This window comes from Humulus lupulus, chromosome 9 (assembly GCF_963169125.1).
Source record: "Humulus lupulus chromosome 9, drHumLupu1.1, whole genome shotgun sequence".
NCBI lineage: Eukaryota > Viridiplantae > Streptophyta > Magnoliopsida > Rosales > Cannabaceae > Humulus > Humulus lupulus.
Genome location: NC_084801.1, coordinates 142,487,699 through 142,500,898, shown reverse-complemented (window position 1 = coordinate 142,500,898; position 13,200 = coordinate 142,487,699).

Sequence of the window (13,200 nt, the reverse complement as noted above, 5' to 3'; positions counted from 1 at the left end):
CGCTAAGTAGGAAGAGTTATGGAAATCTATCAACGTTATCCGGAATAGGAAAGCTGTTTCAGCAAGAACTTATCAATGCAAGAATAAAAGTAGTCATTGGTGAACTGGCTAACTTGACCATCCAGTTATAACTGTTAGAAGATATACGGTTCGGGCAAGGGCATAATGGCATGTTAGTATCTCACATAGCTGCAGTCAAAGAAGGCAAGGCCACAAATTTCTCTATATCAAGACATGGGTTCTTGAGATATAAGGGACGGGTATGCGTGCCAAATGACCATGGGATTAAGATGAAGATTTTAGAATCTCTATTTATTCCAAGACCTTGTGAAGTCCAAAGTGTAGGCTCTCAACATATCTTCTAGAATCTGTATTGTACGTTCCGACTGTCCATCTGTTTGGGGATGAAATGTCGTACTCAACTTAAGATGTGTAGCCATTGTACATTGCAAACTTTCCCAAAACTGTGAAGTAAACATAGATTTTATGATAGAATATTATATGTATGTATGGCTAATGTTAAAGGGATATGAGGGATTTGTACTGAGGTACTGTGGCTATGGTTTGCCTTTTTCAGTTATCTCTACCCTCATAAACTGTTTGTTTTGTTATTATGTATGTAAGGATATTCTTCGTCTTTCCTAGGTTCATTTTTGGTTTAAGCTATGATATTAGTAAGGTTTATGTATGGCTATATTTAATAGGTATGTGTATGTGATATAAGACTTTTTAAGTAAACTTGTTGCTAGGCATTATATGATTGTTATGCTTATGTGTTTGTTTGTATTTCCTTACTGGGCTTAGAATCTCAATCCTTATGTTTTATATGTGCAGATAAAGCCAGGTAGAACGTAAGACTGATGAGTGCAAGTTGATTCCAACCAGCAGTGTATGTATCGGTGAGGATTAGATAGTTGATGGTGGTCAAAGGGAACACACGATTTTTATTAGTTTTTATTTAATTTAAATAAGATATTAATAATGTTGCTTTATTTTACATTATTTTATGCATTAAAGATTCTAAAGTATGTTTTCTTTTAACTGGGTACCCTATTGCATTGTAAAAGGGCAACATTTATTATTATTTTTCAACGCTTGAATTTAATATGTGATTTTATTGAATAAATGTCAGGATTACATAAAGAATGTGAGTAGGCTTTCCAAGATATTGAAAAGCATATGGCACAACCTCTCATTCTATCCAAACCACTCGAATAAGATACTTTGTTCATTTACCTTGCAGTCACGGATGCTGCTAGTGTTGTCTTGATCAGAGAAGAAGATAGAATCTAGATTGTAGTGTATTTCATTAGGAAACAGTTGGTAGGGGCATAATCAAGGTATCCAGCCATCGAGAAACTAGCGTATAGTTTATTGCTGGCATCTTGGAAGCTGTGACTATACTTTCAAGCTCACCTGATAACAGTACTAACCGACCAGCCTTTGAGGCAAGTATTGCAAAACCCAGAAGCTACTGGTCGACTACTTAAGTGGGTTGTAGAGTTGAGGAAATTCGAGATTACCTACCAGCCACGATCAAAGATAAAAGGGAAAGTACTGGTCGATTTTGTAGCAGAATTCAACAGACTGGCAATCACTGAGGAGATGCGCATAACAAAGGAGTCAGAAGAAGAAAACCCAACCTAGAAGATGTTTGTTGATATGAACCCAACTCCGGAGCAGGTCAAATTGTGATCACTCCAAAAGGACAATGTTTTCATTATGCACTTAAGTTTGGCTTTATTACATCAAACAATGAAGCGAAATATGAAGAACAGCTCGCGGAACTATGGCTAGCAAAGGACGTCAATGCCTGAATGCTTGAAATCTATAGTGATTCACAACTGGTGGTGAATCAAATACTAGGAGAATATTAGGCACGAGGATTGAAGATGGTTGCCTATCTAAAAAAAGCTAAAGACTTGTTGGAATAGTTCAATAAGTATACTTTACAACAAGTACCTCGCGACCGGAACTCAAACGTAGATGCCTTAGCAAAATTAGCTAGTGCAAATGAGGCTGATACGCTAAACATTGTTCAAGTCAAACATCTAGCAGCTCCTGGTATACAAGAAAAAGTCTCTACCATGGTTATTAACATTGTCAATACTTTGATGACTCCCATCATACAATACCTCGACCATGGGTTATTGCCTACTGATCAGAACAGATCAAAAAGACTTTAGAGGAAATCTATTCATTTTATATTAATTGATGGAATCCTATACCAACATGGGTATTCGCTACAATTGTTACGATGTGTCATGGATGAAAGGGTAAAAGAACTTATACAGGAAGTACACAGAGGGTTCTGTGGTGATCACGTTGGGGTCAGAGTCTTTCCAAAAAATTTTTACGACAAGGGTATTTCTAGGCGACTATAAATGAGGATGCAATGGAGTATGTACGTAATTGTGACAAGTACCAATGATTCTCAAAGATACCTCGAGCATCTCCTAATGAGTTAAAACGGATGCAAAGCCCTGGCCATTTGCCATTTGTAGCTGTCGACTACTTCACTAAATGGACAGAAGTTAAACCGCTCGTAGCCATTATGTCAAAGAAAGTTCTTGACTTCGTGGTCAAAAACTCAATTGTCGCTATGGACTACCTAAGAAGATAGTGTCAAATAATGACACATAACTTGATAGCGACCTCTTTAATGACTTCTGCGAACGACATGGAATTACAAAAATACGCTCTTCAATTGTTCATCCACAGGCAAAATGACAAGTCGAAGCTGTAAACAAAACACTGAAGGATACCCTAAAGAAAAGACTCAAACATTCAAAAGGAGCTTGGCCAGAAGAACTACCCAAAGTACTTTGGTTTTATAGAACAACACATCGAACAGACATTGGCCATACACCATACTCTCTAGCATATGGGTATGAGGTCATGTTACCAATTGAGTTAGTTCCACCATCGCATAGGAGGCCAACATATGACTAGAATACAAACCACCAATTATTGGCAGAATCATTAGAGTTGATTGAAGAACGTCGAGAACAAGCCCAATTGAAACAAAAATTCGCTCGATATTTCAACTCTAAAGTACGCGAAAGGAAGTTTGTTGTTGGTGACTTAGTACTTCAATGAGTTTTTCTCAACACTCGCGACTAGGCTGTTAGAATCCTTGGACCAAATTGGGAATGGCCTTATCAAGTTGAAGAAATTCTCCAGCTAGGAATGTATAAACTTGCTTGATTAAATGGAGATCTCATTCCTTGCTATTGGAATGGAGAACATATATGGAAGTACTATCAATAAACATCGCTTTTTCAAGGGGTGGCTTGTATTTAAATGAGTTTTTATTTACATGTTTTGAAGAAGGGCTAGTCATATTTTTGGATGTTCGATCAGAAGAGTAAGACCATTATGGTCACTCTTACAGATACGATTTGTCCATTTTTTATGAGAAATAAAAGGAATTGTGTGCAGCTAGTTATTCTTGCCAACTATTGTATTTTTTATACAAGTATTTACTCTTTAGTGTGTTGTTTTGCTATATTTATAATTATTTACAAGTTATATGAGCAGTTATGTTCGAACAGGTACGGTCTATGGCAAGCGGTTGAGAACCTCCCCTCGATCACTTGGGGGCACATGAGATACAAAGTTTAAGCAAAGCATATGAAAATATGTAAACACATGAAAAAATAAGGGAAAGCATGCAAAAATACTTAGAATATTTTTTGAAATTTTTAGCATTTTTAGAGAATACAAAGTGTTGTTCTAGGTTTTTTCATACGAGCATGTGTTATAATTTTAAAAAACAGTATAATACTAAATAAAATGAATATACACCACGAGCAATACTGCTAGGATGTAATTAGTAAATTAAAAGAGGAACTGCCTTAGGCAGTGTATTGTCTCAACCTCTTGAATAGGTTGTTCGGGGTTTACAAAAGAAAAAAAAACTAAGCTATTACAAGTGTAAATCATTGAGTAGGTGGGGTCTGTTGGTTTTGCTTGTCAACGACAGTGTCAGTATCATCCACTCCATCAATGCCGGTAGCCAAGGAGATCATTGGTAAAACAACGCACTTCTCGATTTCTTCTTGTTTTACCTACTATGGAAGGTAATAAAAGTTGGCATGGTGATTACACTTCCAAAACAAATAGAAGCAGTTAAATACTACTCCCTCAAACCGCTGCAAGTTGCTTTGATTGGTCTGCTCAAGCAATTCTACTTTATTCTCAATGGCGCTCGACCCTTCTCTACAATCAATTAGATCTTTCTCCAGCTTCACCACCTCATCATGGTTGTCCTTGGCAAGCTCTTTTATATTTTTCCACTGAGTTGTTTGCCTTGTCTAGGTCCTCCTTGTATTTCTTCAACTCCTCCTTCGACTGCTTTAACTCCTCAGTCAGAGTTTTGATCGTATCAGACGCAGTTTGCTTCTTGGTGGCCCATTGTTGTTTCTCCTCAGCAAGTTTGTCTTGTACTTCTTAAACACGCCTCCATCCATTGTTGAAGGTCAGTAGAGCCTGCGATAAGAGAATTATCAAAGCATGAGATTAAAATGAAGACTTTATCTGTGTGAAAAAATCGACAACATTGAAAAGTGATTAGGATACATACACTAAGGAACTCATTAAAACTTCGACCAAGAACCTGGTCGGGCCCTAGACAATGTATTGCTACTTTGTTGAGCTTGTCAATGGTTGAGCTGGTAGCGTTGCTCAACATCTCAGCAAAACGGAGGCATCGGTCTGGTCAGATACTATTCTTGAGGAAGAGATGGCGGAGGAGTATTGTTCTTGGATAGTGGAGGGGTGGCATCTCTAGTTGGAGCATTAGCCTCTGTTGTTCTTGGCCTTTTTGTTAGAGAGGCCCCACTGGAGCCTCCCGTCTCTTTTCTGCTCAGTCTTTAAATACCAGCAGTGGCACCTCCTGATGCATAGATGTCAAAGGCTTTCGAGGGTTGGATGAATGTAAGGAGATAACAAATTAGTCAAAGATATGCGAATAGAGTAAGAAATAAAAAGAGGAAAACTTCTAGTAAGACTACCTTAACTACATATATTGGTCGCTACATTATCTAAGCTATTGCTACTGCTAAAATATGCAGTATCTGCTTCAAAGAATTCTAAATCACAGCTATTTTTCGAGGGAATAAAATTTCCATCCTTATGAAATAAATTAGTAGGGATGGACAATAGTGCAAGTAATGAAGAGGAGAAATTTATACCATTTTCATTCTCTGACGAGGAATATTCCACTAGACTAGGGTGCTCGGGCATTTTCTATTTTCCTTGCCATGAGAAGGAGGGATCAGGGTTGTTAGTGGAATTTTCCTCAGTTCCCTTGTAGAGTCCAAGAACTTTACTTAGCTAATTATTTAGTAGTATTATAGTATGTATAGTATTATCTTTGTTACTGTGGATTTTTGGTTCAGACTGGGAATTATTTGGACACTCATAGTAGTACTTATAGATTTTCTAAGTTTAATCTATAGTTTAAGAATATTAAGTATAACCTAAGGTTTGATTAATGTGATTGATATTAAGGATTATATTTATTATACTATAAGGTTTAGATATCAACCAATAGGATTTTAAGCACATGTTATGAATGGTGATTAAGGATTAAGTATTTTTTAGGATTAAATTTAATAAGGAGTAAAGTTTGAATGTTATAGGATCAGTCAGCAGGTTTGAGTACGTTGAGGGCTTAGTCAAGGCTGTTTACTCCATTCAAACTTAGCTAAAAATGTGTAATTTCGTGTTTAAATATTCAGCGTGTGCCGATATATCGCAGCTATAGGGGGCGATATATCGCAGCACGTAGATACGGAAAACACGAATCGATGCACGGTCGCCTCGGGAACAATGGTCCAGGCGATATATCGCCTATAGGGGGCGATATATCGCCTCCTCCAGCATAAATTCAAATACTTTTGAATTCTTTTCCTTACAGCCATTCAAACTCCTCCATAAGTCCAGCATCTTTTGAACGAGTCTTCAGCCTCTGCTGAACGATTATTCAAATGATTTTCACCTAAAAAGCCATTATTTTTATTCAAGTAAAATCAAGATACTTTCTTTCCCAAACTCTATAAATAGGACCTAGTACCCAGCCATTATTCACCTTTTGCTCTAAGTTCAGAAGCTGCTAGTGTTAAGTGAGTGTGAGAGTGTAAACACCTGGTTTGGGAAAATCATAAGCTTAAACGTCATAAGCTTATCAAACACTTTGGGAAGTGAGGTTCTATAGTATTTCGGTTGAGGTGTAGATTGGTCTTTCAAGTCTTTGAGGTAACCAAAACTCTAGTTCATTTCTGTATTATGTTATTTTCTTTCTCATAGTCTTCTACTCAATCTCTAACCTTAATCTTCATTTTGGTTAGGGAATCTAAGTTCTTGAGCACATAAGTTTCGGTAAGCATGATTCTCAAATGGTTTATTCTTCCCATTTTCCTTTTCATCTCTTTTCTTCTTTCAACTCACTCTTGTTCATTATGGTTATTAGGAGTGTTCCAAAAGTCCCAACTCAGTCCACATATCCCGGTAACTTTGGTAAGGAAAATAGGCTAGAATCAATATGTTATATGCTTATGTTATCTTATGTTTTATGTTGTTAAATGTGTTATGATATGTATGCATGTATGTTTGTAGGCTTGGGCATATGACCCATATGACCCATATGACTAACAAGACCCTAAATGGGTTATGGGCATATGACCTACTTAGCTAGTAGGACCCCACTAATCCCATGGGCATATGCTTGTTTAATCTATGGGACCCCAAGTAATAATGGCCATTATAATAAGTGTATGTTATATGTATTATGTTAAGTCTTTATGTTTCTTATGAAGTTATGTTTATGACTATGTGTTAGATTTTCCTTGCTGGGCATTAGGCTCATTCCTTTTTGTTTTATGTGCAGGAAAATAAGCTTTAGAGGCGGTAAGATTTGTGACGCTTAGAGGATGTGTATCGATGGTGAATGGAGTCAAGGGGCCGAGCGTTATTCGATTCGAGGATGTAGTTTCTGTTTTATGTCTTTTTACATGTATTTTCCGCACCATTTATGTAATGTCTTTTATTTTAAATCATGTTTTGTTTTTAAAGACAATGGGATCCCATATCCTTCTTAGTATTCTATTTATTTGTAAGTAACTCTTATTTTACAAGTTACTCAATAAAATTATGGTATTTTCGTAAAAATGTAAGTTTTATGTATAGTTTCGTTAATGGTCCAAATAGTCTAGATTAGTGGGTCATTACATCCCTGATGTTGACACTAGTGGCTTGACGCCTAAAGGGCTGCAAAACGTCTTGATGGTGCTCTGTGGGAAGTTGGTCGTTTGTGCCTTCACTAGTGGCACCCTGTGTGGTTGACTCTTTTGCTTTCGGGCGAGGTTGCAAAAGTCCAACCAGTCGAAGGTTGGATATAGTAATCAGGTGGTTGACACTTTTCTCCTCGTGTGTAAGGCTAGCCAGAATGTCAGGCCATTCAATCATGGCTTGGCTAGGCACTACTCGGTGTCATGGGCCTAAATTTTCTTCACTTATTTTTGGACTGCATTGGGTGGACCCACATATGGATTTTTTATTTATTTTCTGAATCGTTTTTATACTGATTTTGCATAGTAAATTTTCGCGTGATTGGGGGAAAATGTAGTTGGTTTTATTTTCTTATTATATATGCTCTTTTTTTGTCCTTTCGTCATCTACCCTTGGGCTGCTTTTGCATTTGATGATTCGATTTTGTATAGGGTGTAGATTTTTTTTTAAGTACATTAATTCAAGTTATGCAAGCAACAAATTTTATTACATTACTAGAGCTAAATGGTTACCTAACTAAGTAATTAAAGCAATGTACTTGGCGTTTGTACATTTGAAAATATAGTCTATTTCAAAGTTCTTTTAATTGGTATGTCTTTGAGAAAGAATTAGGTTTATAATTGTTAAGTGAATTTAGGAATGACGCCAAGGATATTCTGTTTGTTGGTGATTGTTTAATACTTTGATTGGCGAATTGTTGAAGATAATGATATGAAATTGATAATTATAAGTTTTGTTTGACTTTATTTGTGCAAATTAATGAAATACCCCACATTTGGACCCTTTAGCTGGCTACAGTTTATCTTCAGCCCTTAACTTCTCTTTTTTTTCTTTTCAAAAAAACTGACAAAAACTGAATCAGTTTGTTTCTCTCCCTTGACTAACCGAACAAGGCTATTCCCCTCCATAGACTCTGATAAGAGACATTATTTGAAGAAGAAACCTCTCATGAGGAATATTTCTATTGGGTTCTTGGTTTAAGTTGAAGTTCGAGGCGTTCATTGGCTGGGTCGACAAGTTCGTGGGGTTTCTTTCAATGTTCACTTTCGTGTAACTCATTCTCTCCCCTGACTTATCATTTACGTTGTCTGAAGCTAAATTTTGTTAGGAGTAAGTGGAATGGCTTCGTGGTTTTGGGTTGGAGGAAGTGTCATTTATTTGCTGGGACGACATTTTCTTTGGGCTTTAGTGTTCGGGTTCGTGTAGTTGTTTGATTCATGGTGAGTTTCCTCTAACCAATTTCTTAATTTTACAATTTGATTTTTTTTGAGTAGGTAATTTATGGAAATAGACAAAATTTCAAAGTTGGGATCTTTGGTGTTCAACTTTTGGGAAGAGTTTTTTGTTTTTTTTTTTAAAGTTGAAGATTGATTTGTCCAATTTGAGAATGGCAAGAGGGTTACGAGAAAAAATGAGAAAGGGGTAGGGGCGCTTTTCTTGTCAATTGATAATATAGGATTAGTTGTAATAGGAGTGAAGCTTGGACTTTTAAAAGAAATGAGTGAACTACTTATCAGTCATGCCTCGTTATGTTTATTGTAAAATTCACACTATTTTAGGCTTGAGATACGGTTAGGCAGAGTATTTTATGTTGTGCTTGGCTCTAATGTTGGGGGTTTTCAATTAAATTTAGTGCAAGGTCAGAGAGGGAGGAAACCAGAGAGATGATGATGGTGCAAAATGAGGTTTCTTTTTTTTGTTGAGTGCTTTATCGAAGGAATAGCTGGAGAAGCTAATGTAAGTGAAATTTATGATAATGTTGATTTTTTTAAAAAATTATGGTTTATTGAGTTTGTTATGTAACTTTGTTGAACTAAATGTATGAAACTTGTACCATGATATTGATGTATAAGATTGTCGCAGGATTAGGTGCTTTACTCCAATTTATGATTGCATTATACGTTTGTTTAGATATAGGAGATGATACTCGAATTGGTCAACATGTTTTTGTTCCCTTTATTCAATTAGAAATCTTTCTGTTGCCCAAGTTATTATTTGAATTTTGAACTATGTTGTCTCTTTCTGTTGCAGAGGTCCATAGAATGCTCTGGCATTGTCTCATCTCTATTATTGTTGACCACATATTTCTATATATTAAAGATTCAGGTTTGTGCTTTTACTTTGACTTTGTACTTGGATTAAGTCATCTAAATATTTGTAAATTTTAATGTAAGCATGCTGATAAAAGAAATGACGTGTTTTTATATGTAGCTTGGAATGTTAACTTGAAGACACACACACACCAACTGTAGGTACATACGGTAAAATTGATCACTGTGGGAGTAACTTATGGTAGTGGTTAAGGTTTATTATAAATTAAGTTACTTGCATTTCCATTTCTTCATCTTGCTTTTGATAAGTACATGTTACCCAGCAACGAACTTTGATACGTCACTTAAGCTAACTTGTTATGTAAATCAGTTAGTAATGCAATGTACTTGGCGTTTGTACATTTAAGAGTACAATCTAGTTTATTTTTCTTTACTTGGTAGGTCATTGAAAAATAAACAACTTTAGATTTCCAAAGTGGACGACGTTGGGATGAGGTCGTCAATACTTTTTTTGGTGCTAATTCTATAATTCTTTTATTGGTGAATTATTTTCTATATTGAAATGAAATTATTAGTTTTTATTTTTGTTTGACTATTTTACTTATGTATCCTATGTTAGGTTATCATTGGTTGCTGCACAGGATTAAAAAATGGTTGATCCAAAGAAATTGGATTATAGATGCTCACCTCATAGGATTTTCTTAGTTTTTCCAATATGAATGGGGATCAGAAAGAGGTGGAAAAAGAAATGGGTTTTGGCACACTTTTGGGGATGAAAGATTGTACCATCAGAAGAAATATGATAAAATGGTTGGTCTCCACGTTCAATGTTGAAGATGGGTGTTTGGATGTTCATGGTAAACAATTTAAGTTGGATAGTAAAATTTTTAGTGCTACCGTGGGTGTTAAAGACGTTGTTCAAGATTTAGTGGATAGTGTTAGTAACGATCAACCAAATGAAAAGGGTGACAAATTTTCAATGTCAGTTCTAGAGGATAAACTGGAAGAAAACCAATCAATGGACATGTCTTTCATTCGAGACTTCCTGTTGTTCCTTGCCTCCTCTTTTCTGGTGCCAAAAAAAGGGCTAAAAGTTTCGCGGGAGTTTAACGGTCATATACTTGCCTTAAAAGACATTGCAGTTGTCTCTCGGGTTAATCAGACCTCAATGTTGTGCAAGTATCTGTGGAAGAGCCTTCAGTAGTTTTGTGCAAAACAAACCTAGTTTGTGGGAGGATGCATCTACTTCTTACATATATGTTTTGTTAATAATTAGGTGATGTAATTGTTATATCATACACTAGTGTTAAAATAATTTTTCTATCTGTACTCTGTAGGTGTTTTATTGTCATCGCATTGCTTGGAAGGAAGGCTATGTTAATAGACACCTATGCCCTTTAAATGTTTGGTTCGAAGATGATTTCAAAGCCGTACTTGCTTGGGTAGAGGAGCAAGGGGGGTTTGAGTCAAACACAGTAAGTGGATGATGGATTTTTCTAGGATTAGTAATATTATAGTGAGTGAGTTTTTCATTTGTAATAATTAATGCATTTTTTGTCTTTTTATCTTTTTTGCAAATACCAATGTTAGAGTTGCAGGATGGGTTGGTTGAGTTGAAGTTGCATGCCATGATCTCATCTCTTTGCACTATGATTGCATCACTACAGAAGAAAATGATCGATCAGGAGAATCAAATTGTTAAATTAGAAGAGGGGATTCAAAGGCGAATGTCAAGGGAATTGGACATATTACGTAAAAGCTTGAGTCGTCCAATAAGTTCAACTGTGGTTGGTCTTGCCATTCCCGACTCCCATAAAGAGAAGAAGCCTCATGGAGGGGATGGAAGGAAGCTCCTTTACGACCCTATAGAGGGAAACCTACAGTTGAATGATGGCACAAGGTTGATAAAGGTTTGGAGTAGGAGTGACCCAATGTTGTTGGAGTGTGGTGTTGGTTTATGAATGAAGTAGAAGATTCTTATACAAAAGACCCCCTTTCATACAACGACACAAATGATGTAGAAATGGAGCATGATTTGAACGATTGTCAACCTATAGCTGCACCCCCTAATGAACACAACGATGTGGTCAAAGCAAGTATTGAACTTACTGGTTCGTAGACTAAGTCAACGGGTTCTGAGAAGGAGACCAAAGCAATGTTAGTACAAAAACAATTGTTCAAAATAGCTGTTGAACTTGGACCTGTTAAGAAGGAGAGGAAAAGGGCGGACATGAGAAAAAGGAAGGAAATAGTCAAGGATAACATTATTTATGAACCTAATATTGATTGTGGTACGTGTGATTGTATCATTCATGAAATAGAGGACAATGACAACTTCAAGATTGATCCTTCCATTTGTAAGAGAGACACGGAGCAATGCAAAATGGACAAGTTATTTCAGAATATTGTTGCCACATATATGGAAAGCGACAGATACCAAGTTGGGGCGTTCAAATTCAAACAACTGGTACCGATGCCTAGTTTCAAACTTGGACTTTTCCTTTTTCATAATAGTTTGCCATTGAGGTATGTGAAACTATCACATGTAGTAGCAGGGGTTTCTTTTCAAAACTTTGTACCTATGTAAAGAGTGTCAATTTTGGTAGAGTTTGCTAACTATCCCACACTTTACTTTGCAAGGATGTTTTGGTGGGTAATCAAGTGGTAAAGTTGGAACGTTGGTACTTTAGAAGCCTTAGACCAGAATGTCATGTGGACATGAAGGTAAGACCTTCTAATTTTCCAAAGATAATGTCTAATTTGATGGAAAATGAGTGATTTACACTATGTACTAATTCATTAATTTAATGAGGTTGGGATTGAAGGTTGTGCTCTTTCTTCTACTTGGCAGATTATTGATGCTTTCAGGTTTGTATTACGAGGAAGATATACAGGTGATGCAACCTGAGTTGAAGATATGAAGACACTCGTTTGGCCAAACTTTTTCCCCGATATGGTAAATTCTAATACATATTTCTTTTTCTTAGTTCAATATTCAAGCCTTCCTTGGTTGCAACTCATAATTTTTCTTAAATGTGAACATTCAAGATAGCAACGTGGTCAGGGTGGGAACTTTTGGGAGACTAGGAGCTTTGACTTCCTTGGTGCAAAAGTGGATGTGGCGAAGTTACTAAAGAAAGTGGAGAAGACATTTTCTTTTAAGACTTATTCTTACCTTGTTTACGATTGATAATAAACTTGGTAATTATGGGATACTCGCTCTGCTATAGATCTTAGTCACTTTGAAGGACATGAAAAATAGTCATTGGATACTCTGTGTTTTGGACATGAAGAACAGCTCTGCATCGTACTTGGACTCTATGAAGACGGGACATTTGAAAATGCACTGGATCCACTTGCTTAGCAGAATACTGGGCATGTGTTTTCATCTTTATGTAATTCTTGTTAAAAGCTTCATAAGAACACCTCATTTGCACTTCTTATTACAGTTGAATAAGCTCGATGACTTACTACTGTTGTCAATGGATTATGTATATGATGGTCGATTGGCGTTCAAAGTTTTTGGTATAGTCGCTACTCCACCACTACCCTAGCAGGTTAACGCCCATGATTGTGGTATTTTCGTCATGCACTTTATGGAGTGCATTACATTTGGAGAATCTCCTCGCACCACCTAAGTAAGTGCATTAAGGATTTGTGACAATACAAAGCTAATGTTTATGTTAATCAATGTAATATAAAAATATTTTGTTAGAAGTTGACTTGATTCTATTATTTTGCAGAAGGTTGACCATAGTGAAAGATTCTGGATCGCAGTCAATATTCTTACATCCGAGTCAAAGATGCTCTGTTTGAAGGCCATACGAAATGCATCTGCTTATTACAAGACATGTTT